Source organism: Salmo trutta, chromosome 8 (assembly GCF_901001165.1).
Source record: "Salmo trutta chromosome 8, fSalTru1.1, whole genome shotgun sequence".
Classification (NCBI taxonomy): domain Eukaryota; kingdom Metazoa; phylum Chordata; class Actinopteri; order Salmoniformes; family Salmonidae; genus Salmo; species Salmo trutta.
The window spans coordinates 11091401-11101716 of NC_042964.1; positions in this window are offsets into that span (position 1 = coordinate 11091401).

Consider the following 10316-nt stretch of genomic DNA (forward strand, 5'->3'; position numbering starts at 1 on the left):
AACACAAAGGCAACCTGCCAACTGGCTTCCAGTTGAAGCTCGCATCTGCTACAAGACCATGGTGCTTGCCTAGGGAGCTGTGAGGGGAACGGCACCTCCGTACCTTCAGGCTCTGATCAGTCCCTACACCCAAAGAAGGGCACTGCGTTCGTCCACCTCTGGCCTGCTCGCCTCCCTACCTCTGCGGAAGCACAGTTCCCACTCAGCCCAGTCAAAACTGTTCGCTGCTCTGGCACCCAAATGGTGGAACAAGCTCCCTCACGACGCCAGGACAGCAGAGTCAATCACCACCTTCCGGAGACACCTGAAACCCCACCTCTTTAAGGAATACCTGGGATAGGATAAAGTAATCCTTCTAACACCCCCCCCTACCAAAAAAAAATATATAGATGTACTATTGTAAAGTGGTTGTTCCACTGGATATCATAAGGTGAATGCACCAATTTGTAAGTCGCTCTGGATAAGAGCGTCTGCTAAATGATGTAAATCTAAATGTAAATGACTACAGACCCGTAGCACTCAAGTCCGTAGCCATGAAGTGCTTTGAAAGGTTCGTAATGGCTCACATCAACACCATTATCCCAGAAACCCTAGACCCACTCCAATTTGCATACCGCTCAAACAGATCCACAGATAATGCAATCTCTATTGCACTCCACACTGCCCTTTCCCACCTGGACAAAAGGAACACTTATGTGAGAATGCTATTCATTGACTACAGCTCAGCGTTCAACACCATAGTACCCTCAAAGCTCATCACTAAGCTAAGGATCCTGGGACTAAACACCTCCCTCTGCAACTGGATCCTGGACTTCCTGACGGGCCGCCCTGACGGGCCGCCCCCAGGAGGTGAGGGTAGGTAGCAACACATCTGCCACGCTGATCCTCAACACTGGAGGCCCCCAGGGGTGCGCGCTCAGTCCCCTCCTGTACTCCCTGTTCACCCAGGACTGCATGGCCAGGCACAATTCCAACACCATCATTAAGTTTGCAGACGACACAACAGGCCTGATCACCGACAACAACGAGGCAGCCTATAGGGAGGTCAGAGACCTGGCCGGGTGGTGCCAGAATAACAACCTATCCCTCAACGTAACCAAGACTAAGGAGATGATTGTGGACTACAGGAAAAGGAGGACCAAGCACGCTCCCATTCTCATCGACGGGGCTGTAGTGGAGTAGGTTGAGAGCTTCAAGTTCCTTGGTGTCCACATCATCAACAAACTAGAATGTTCCAAACACACCAAGACGGTCGTGAAGAGGGCACAACAAAGCCTATTCCCCTTCAGGAAACAAAATAAATTTGGCATGGGTCCTGAGTTCCTCAAAAGGTTCTACAGCTGCAACATCGAGAGCATCCTGACTGGTTGCATCACTGCCTGTTACGGCAATTGCTCGGCCACCGACCGCAAGGCACTACAGAGGGTAGTGTGTACGGCCCAGTACATCACTGGGGCTAAGCTGCCTGCCATCCAGGACCTCTACACCAGGCGGTGTCAGAGGAAGGCCATTAAAATTGTCAAAGACCCCAGCCACCCTAGTCATAGACTGTTCTCTCTACTACCGCATGGCAAGCGGTACCGGAGTACCAAGTCTAGGACAAAAAGGTTTCTCAACAGTTTTTACCCCCAAGCCATAAGACTCCTGAACAGTTAATCAAATGGCTACCCAGACTATTTGCATTGTGTGCCCCCCCAACCCCTCTTTTATGCTGCTGCTACTCTCTGTTTATCATATGCATAGTCACTTTAACTATACATTCATGTACATACAACCTCAAATGGCCCGACCAACCAGTGCTCCCGCATATTGGCTAACCAGACTATGTGCATTGTGTCTCGCCATCCGCTCTTTACACTACTGCTACTCTCTGTTCATCATATATGCACAGTCACTTTAACCACATCTACATACTACCTCAATCAGCCTGACTAACCGGTGTCTGTATGTAGCCTCGCTACCTTTATAGCCTCGCTACTGTATATAGCCTAGCTACTGTTCTTTTCACTGTCTTTTTATTTCTTTACTTACCTATTGTTCACCTAATACCTTTTTTGCACTATTGGTTAGAGCCTGTAAGTAAGCATTTCACTGTAAGGTCTACACCTGTTGTATTCGGCGCACGTAACAAATAAACTTTGATTTGATTTGATTCTGTGGAACTTTCTGTCCATTGATGAACATAGGGTGTCCAAATCTGTCACATGTCCTGTGGATACATTTGCTTCTCTCTGGCGACTGGCTGAGATTCGCTGCAGACCCTTACACGGGAGAATAATTTTTTGAGGCTGTCACAGCTGAAAAGAGAGAACAGTAACTAGTTAGTTCAGGTTCATGTTTTGTCTACTGATACTACATTCTCATCTACTGCTCATATACAGTTGAAGTCGGAAGTTTACATACACTTAGGTTGGAGTCATTAAAACTCGTTTTTCAACCACTCCACAAATTTATTGTTAACAAACTAGTTTTGGCAAGTCGGTTAGGACATCTACTTTGTGCATGACACAAGTAATTTTTCTAACAAGTGTTTATAGACAGAGCATTTCACTTATAATTTATTGTATCACAATTCCAGTGGGTCAGAAGTTTACATACACTAAGCTGACTGTGCCTTTAAACAGCTTGGAAAATTCCAGAAAATGATGTAATGGATTTAGAAGCTACTGATAGGCTAATTGACATCATTTGAGTCAATTGGAGGTGTACCTGTGGATGTATTTCAAGGCCTACCTTCAAACTCAGTGCCTCTTTGCTTGACATCATGGGAAAATCATAAGAAATCAGCCAACAACTCAGAAAAAAAATTGTAGACCTCCACAAGTCTGGTTCATCCTTGGGAGCAATTTCCAAATGCCTGAAGGTACCACGTTCATCTGTACAAACAATAGTACACAAGTATAAACACCATAGGACCACGCAGCCGTCATACCGCTGTCACGTCCTGACCATAGTAAGAGGTTATTTTCTATGGTAGAGTAGGTCAGGGCGTGACAGGGGGTGTTTTGTGTTTTTCTATGTTTTGTATTTCTATGTTTAAGTTCTATTTTTTCTATTTTTGGGGGGGTTGATCTCCAATTGGAGGCAGCTGGTCCTCGTTGTCTCTAATTGGAGATCATATTTAAGTAGGGGTTTTTCTTCCTGGGTTTTGTGGGTTATTATATTTTGAGTAGTGTTTGTTTCTCTCTGCGTCACGGTTTGTTTAGTTAATTCAGTTATTTATGTATTGCAAAGTTTCATGGATTTAATAAAATGTGGAACTACAACCACGCTGCACTTTGGCCCGCTCCTTTCGACAGCCGTGACAACCGCTCAGGATGGAGATGCGTTCTGTCTCCTAGAGATGAACGTACTTTGGTGCGAAAAGTGCAAATCAATTCCAGAACAACAGCAAAGGACCTTGTGAAGATGCTGGAGGAAACAGGTACAAAAGTATCTATATCCACAGTAAAACGAATCCTTTATCGACATAACCTGAAAGGCCGCTCAGCAAGAAAGAAGCCACTAGTCCAAAACCGCCATAAAAAAGCCAGACTACGGTTTGCAACTGCACATGGGGACAAAGATCGTACTTTTTGGAGAAATGTCCTCTGGTCTGATGAACCAAAATTAGAACTGTTTGGCCATAATGACCATCGTTATGTTTGGAGGAAAAAGGGGGAGGCTTACAAGCCGAAGAACACCATCCCAACCGTGAAGCACAGAGGTGGTAGCATCATGTTGCTTTGCTACAGGAGGGACTGGTGCACTTCACAAAATAGATGGCATCATGAGAAAGGAAAATGGTGTGGCTATATTGAAGCAACATCTCAAGACATCAGTCAGGAAGATAAAGCTTGGTCGCAAATGGGTCTTCCAAATGGACAATGACCCCAAGCATACTTCCAAAGTTGTGGCAAAATGGCTTAAGGACAACAAAGTCAAGGTATTGGAGTGGCCATCACAAAGCCCTGACCTCAATCCTATAGAACATTTGTGGGCAGAACTGAAAAAGTATGTGCGAGCAAGGAGGCCTACAAACCTGACTCAGTTACACCAGCTCTGTCAGGAGGAATGGGCCAAAATTCACCCAACTTATTGTGGGAAGCTTGTGGAAGGCTACGCAAAACGTTTGACCCAAGTTAAACAATTTAAAAGGCAATGCTACCAAATACTAATTGAGTGTATGTAAACTTATGACCCACTGGGAATGTGATGAAAGAAATAACAGCTGAAATAAATCACTCTCTCTACTGTTATTCTGACATTTCACATTCTTAAAATAAAGTGGTGATCCTAACTGACCTAAAACAGGGAATTTTTACTAGGATTAAATGTCAGTAATTGTTAAAAACTAAGTTTAAATGTATTTGGCTAAGGTGTATGTAAACTTCCAACTTCAACTCTACATATATAATACTGGATTAAATAATGATGTAGTAATAACTGCTTACTGTACCTCTCTCCACTGATCTCCACAGTGACCTGCTCAAAGGGTTCCAGGACTCTGCACACCTCCTCCCATTCCTCTTGGGTCAGAGCATCAACAGGTGCATTGACAATGGCCAGGGTAGAGATGATGGCATCCTTTGACTCAAGAAACCACTTCAACATATAAAATGTTGAATTCCACCTTGTAGTGCAGTCTTGTTAAGGCCTCAGCTCAGGCATCCCCATGTGGCGTTGTGTAGACTTTAGTTTTTCAGCACCTACTGTGCTCCTGTGGAAGTATTCCACAGCTGCTTTCACTTTGTCCACAGTGGGCTTCATCACCTTCAGAGCATCTCTTACAATCAGGTTGATTGTGTGGGCAAGACATGGATGATGGGTCCATTTAAAAATGTTCATGACTTTGGTTATGTTAGCTGCATTGTCGCTAACACAACAGACCACTTTTCCATCTACTTGCCATCTACTCTGGCCACTCTCAACAGTTCCTCTGCCAAGTTCTCTGAGGTGTGTCTGTCGCTGAACTCAAAGCAGTCCAGAAGACAGCTAGACATCGAAAAATATTCAATGAAGTGACATGTAACCGACATGTAAGAAGTGGTTACCCTTGATGTCCAGCAGTCAGTGGTAAGGCAAATTGCAGTAGCTTTTTGGACTCTTTCCCACACTGAAGCCTGTGTGCTCTAGTACAGTTGTGGAATAAGTGATTTTGAAAGGGTTTTCCTGCTTGGAATTGTGTACATTGGATTTAGACTATTGCTATAATTTCATAAACCTCTGATCTCCACGATCGAAAATGGCTGGAAATCGGTGGCAATCATTTTAGCCAATGCAATGTCAATTTGACCTCGTTTTGCTACAGACATAGACTTTGGCATAAACTGGTCCACAGAAGACTGCGTTGCTGTGGGTCGAGGAGTAGGCCTACTTGACTGACTGGACACATCTCCACGTAGCTCCGCTACAGCTAGCTTCACAGTTGGGTGCACAGTTCACGGTGTAGGTTGTGCATAGAACCGGCTTTATATGAGATTTTGTTTTGGCAAATTCTACACTGTGCTCTAACATTATCTACATTACTTAAATGCATCCAAATGCTACTGTGCTTCCGACTCATTTTCCAGCTGTTGTTTTCACAGCTGTCCTTCCTCTCTCTTATCGGTGTGTGTGTGACTGTGAGTGAGTTGGCTCGGCCCTCTCTCACACATCTTTGGTTCATTGGTTGACACTGCGTGTCTGATTGACAGGAACAACAGGTGAGGCTGTTAGTCTGAGCAGACAGTCAGAACGAATGTGTGCGCTTGAGCATTTAGGCCTATATTATTTTATTTCTTTTTTCGTTCTTTGAATTAGTTAATTCTATTCATTTAAATCTTTTGATTATTCATATCTTAATTTTTTTTTAAATATTTGTATAAATAGATTCGGCTCTTCTGATATGCGAGCCGGCTCCCAACGTTCACCTACAAGAGCCGGCTCTTAGAGCGAACAACCCATCACTAATAAACTCAGCAAGAAATGAAACATCCTCTCACTGTCAACTGCATTTATTTTCAGCAAACTTAACATGTGTAAATATTTGTATGAACATAACAAGATTCATCAACTGAGACATAAACTGAACAAGTTCCACAGACATGTGACTAACAGAAATGGAATAATGTGTCCCTGAACAAAAGGGGGGTCAAAATCAAAAGTAAGTCGGTATCTGGTGTGGCCACCAGCTGCATTAAGTACTGCAGTGTATCTCCTCCTCATGGACTGCACCAGGTTTGCCAGTTCTTGCTGTGAGATGTTACCCCACTTTTCCACCAAGGCACCTGCAAGTTCCCGGACATTTCTGGGGGGAATGGCCCTAGCCCTCACCCTCCGATCCAACAGGTCCCAGACGTGCTCAATGGGATTGAGATCCGGGCTCTTCGCTGGCCATGGCAGAACACTGACATTCCTGTCATGCAGGAAAACACGCACAGAACGAGCAGTATGGCTGGTGGCATTGTCATGCTGCAGGGTCATGTCAGGATGAGCCTGAAGGAAGGGTACCACATGAGGGAGGAGGATGTCTTTCCTGTAACGCACAGCATTGAGATTGCCTGCAATGACAACAAGCTCAGTCTGATGATGCTGTGACACACCGCCCCAGACCACGACGGACCCTCCACCTCCAAATCAATCCTGCTCCAGAGTACAGGCCTCAGTGTAACGCTCATTCCTTCGACGATAAACGCAAATCCAACCATCACACCTAGTGAGACAAAACCGCGACTCGTCAGTGAAGAGCACATTTTGCCAGTCCTGTCTGGTCCAGCGACAGTGGGTTTGTGCCCATAGGCGATGTTCTTGCCGGTGATGTCTGGTGAGAACCTGCCTTACAACAGGCCTACAAGCCCTCAGTCCAGCCTCTCTCAGCCTATTGTGGACAGTCTGAGCACTGATGGAGGGATTGTGTGTTCCTGGTGTAACTCGGGCAGTTGTTGTTGCCATCCTGTACCTGTCCCGCAGGTGTGATGTTCAGATGTACCGATCCTGTGCAGGTGTTGTTACACGTGGTCTGCCACTGCGAGGACAATCAGCTGTTCGTCCTGTCTCCCTGTAACACTGTCTTAGGCATCTCACAGTACTGACATCGCAATTTATTGCCCTGGCCACATCTGCAGTTTTCATGCCTCCTTGCAGCATGCCTAAGGCACGTTCACGCAGATGAGCAGGGACCCTGGGCATCTTTCTTTTGGTGTTTTTCAGAGTCAGTAGAAAGGCCTCTTTAGTGTCCTAAGTTTTCATAACTGTGACCTTAATTGCCTACCGTCTGTAAGCTGTTAGTGTCTTAACGACTGTTCCACAGGTGCATGTTCATTAATTGTTTATGGTTCATTGAACAAGCATGGGAAACAGTGTTTAAACCCTTTACAATGAAGATCTGTGAAGTTAATTGGATTTTTACAAATTATCTTTGAAAGACAGGGTCCTGAAAAAGGGACGTTTCTTTTTTTGCTGAGTTTAGAAGGTGAGAATGGTAGGAGTGCATTGAATGAAGTTGTGCTTTCAACCTCCCCATACATAGTCGAAACACACAATAAAGGAATATGAAAATGTATGACATATCCAAAACAGCCGCAGATAAACTTTACCTGAGATCAGTAAAAAAACATTTTTTTTAAAAAGTAGGCTGCAGTTTGATTAGCCTACATTCCACTCACATGTTATATAGCCGAATATAATCTAATGAATCAAAGACATGGTAATTGTGTACACAAGAACTAGGCACTTAATAAATAAGGCTACCACCAAACTGAAGTACTACAAAGTTAAAATCTCTAATGTGTGCCTTTGTACAAAGACAGAGTCAAAAACCTCAGACTTTGGTTTCCTCATATCGTTCCTCCAGTGCTTGAATTGTTTACTTGAGAATACCCATCTGATTTCTCTATGATAGTCCTTCAGTTGTCTTTTTTTAATTGAAAGTCCATTTGGGAAAAACATTTCCTGTGCCATTACTCGGACTTCCTCAACGGTTTTCCTTTTTGTCAACAGTGTCTTGTACCTCCACCGTTAACCGTCCTGACTTGCTTGTACTCTTGCTCTTGTTCATTGTCCATCCAGATTAATGCAACGATTCTGTTTCTTCTTGGCATTTAGTGGTGTGAAGTACTTAAGAAAAATACTTTAAAGTACTACTTACATAGTTTTTTGGGGTATCTGTACTTTATTTATATTTTTTTTACAACTTCTACTTTTTTATTTCACCTTTATATAACTTGGCAAGTCAGTTAATTACAAATTCTTATTTACAATGACATACCAAAAGGCAAAAGGCCACCTGCGGGGGACGGGGCCCTGGGATTAAAAATAAATACAGGACAAAACACACACCACAACAAGAGACACCACACTACATAAAGAGAGACCTAAGACAACAACATAGCAAGGCAGCAAAACATGACAACACAGCATGGTAGCAACACAAAACATGGTACAAACATTATTGGGCACAGACAACAGCAAAGGGAAAGAAGGTCGAGACAACAATACATCACACAAAGCAGCCACAACTGTCAGTAAGGTGTCCATGATTGAGTCTTTGAATGAGGACATTGAGATAACTGTCCAGTTTGAGTGTTTGTTGCAGCTCGTTCCAGTCGCTAGCTGCAGCGAACTGAAAAGAGGAGCGACCCAGGGATGTGTGTGCTTTGGGGACCTTTAACAGAATGTGACTGGCAGAACGGGTGTTGTATGTGGAGGATGAGGGCTGCAGTAGATATCTCAGATAGGGGGGAGTGAGGTCTATGAGTTTTATAAATAAGCATCAACCAGTGGGTCTTGCGACAGGTATACAGAGATGATCAGTTTACAGAGGAGTATAGAGTGCAGGGATGTGTCCTATAAGGAGCATTGGTGGCAAATCTGATGGCCGAATGGTAAAGAACATCTAGCCGCTTGAGAGCACCCTTACCTGCTGATCTATAACTTATGTCTCCGTAATCTAGCATGGTTAGGATGGTCATCTGAATCAGGGTTAGTTTTGGCAGCTGGGGTGAAAGAGGAGCGATTACCATAGAGGAAACCAAGTCTAGATTTAACTTTAGCCTGCAGCTTTGATATGTGCTGAGAGAAGGACAGTGTGCCATCTAGCCATACTCCCAAGTATACTCCCAAGTACTTGTATGAGGTGATTACTTCAAGCTCCAAACCCTCAGAGGTAGTAATAACACCTGTGGGGAGAGGGGCATTCTTCTTACAAAACCACATTACCTTTGTTTGGGAGGTGTTCAGAACAAGGTTAAGGGCAGAGAAAGCTTGTTGAACACAAGGAAAGCTTGTTGTAGAGCATTTAACACAAAATGTGTGCCCCTGGCTATCTGTAAAAAAAAAAAAAATGTAAATGCTGGTTTGCTTAATATAAAGAATGTGAAATTATTTATACTTGTACTTCTACTTTTGATACTTAAGTACATTTTAGCATTTACAAGTATATTTAAAACCTAATACTTTTGACTTTTACTCAAGTTGTATTTTATTGGGTGACTTAACTTAATAGAAAATTACTTAAGTAAAGTGTAGCTTTACTTTTACTCAAGTATGACAATTGGGTACTTTTCCCACCACTGTTAGCATTGGTATTCCCCAACAATCCTGTTGTTTGTCCTTAACAGACCCTAATCAGCCTCTCAAACTCTGTTATCTTAGCCATGTAATTTTCTTGGCTGCAAAATGTGGAAAGCGTCTCTGTTCAAATCACTGAGTGGATTGACTGAAGAATCAATCTGCAAAAAACATGGAGAAGAATGATTTGTTGATTTTTAAACACAATGTTTCAATTGTAAAATAACTGAATCATTTGGTTTTGACTATTCATTGAGCGCTATTGAGTGAGCACTGAACATATCCACTTCACAATACTAAATATGGTTACTCGCCGAACACTTGCACTTTCATGGGTTTGCTCTAGGATGTCCTCATCCTCTTTAATCCAATCATCCTCCTCTTTAATCCAATCATCCGCATAATTTACAATTCTCCTTTTCCTTCTGTGAAAAGTCCAAATAATAAATGAGAATCAATGAAACAATGAAATCCGTTGCCAAAATAATATATGCCTTGAGGATGCAAGAGTGCTTTGGTCTGTTTTATCACGGAGTGCATTGGTGGTTGAAATTAGCCTGGCACCATGAACCTTCCATGTCGTATTTTTCTCTAAGGTAAAAATGTCCCTTTAGGTGGCACAATGAAGAATGCTTTTATCAAAGACTTGATTGCACACCACAGCCTGCAGACTATAGGGTAGTGGTTTTCAAACCTCTCCTTGGGGACCCCACCCAGATGTTTCACAATTCTGTTGTAGCCTTGACCCAACTCACCTATTCAAGGGCTTGATGCTTAGGTCACAAGCT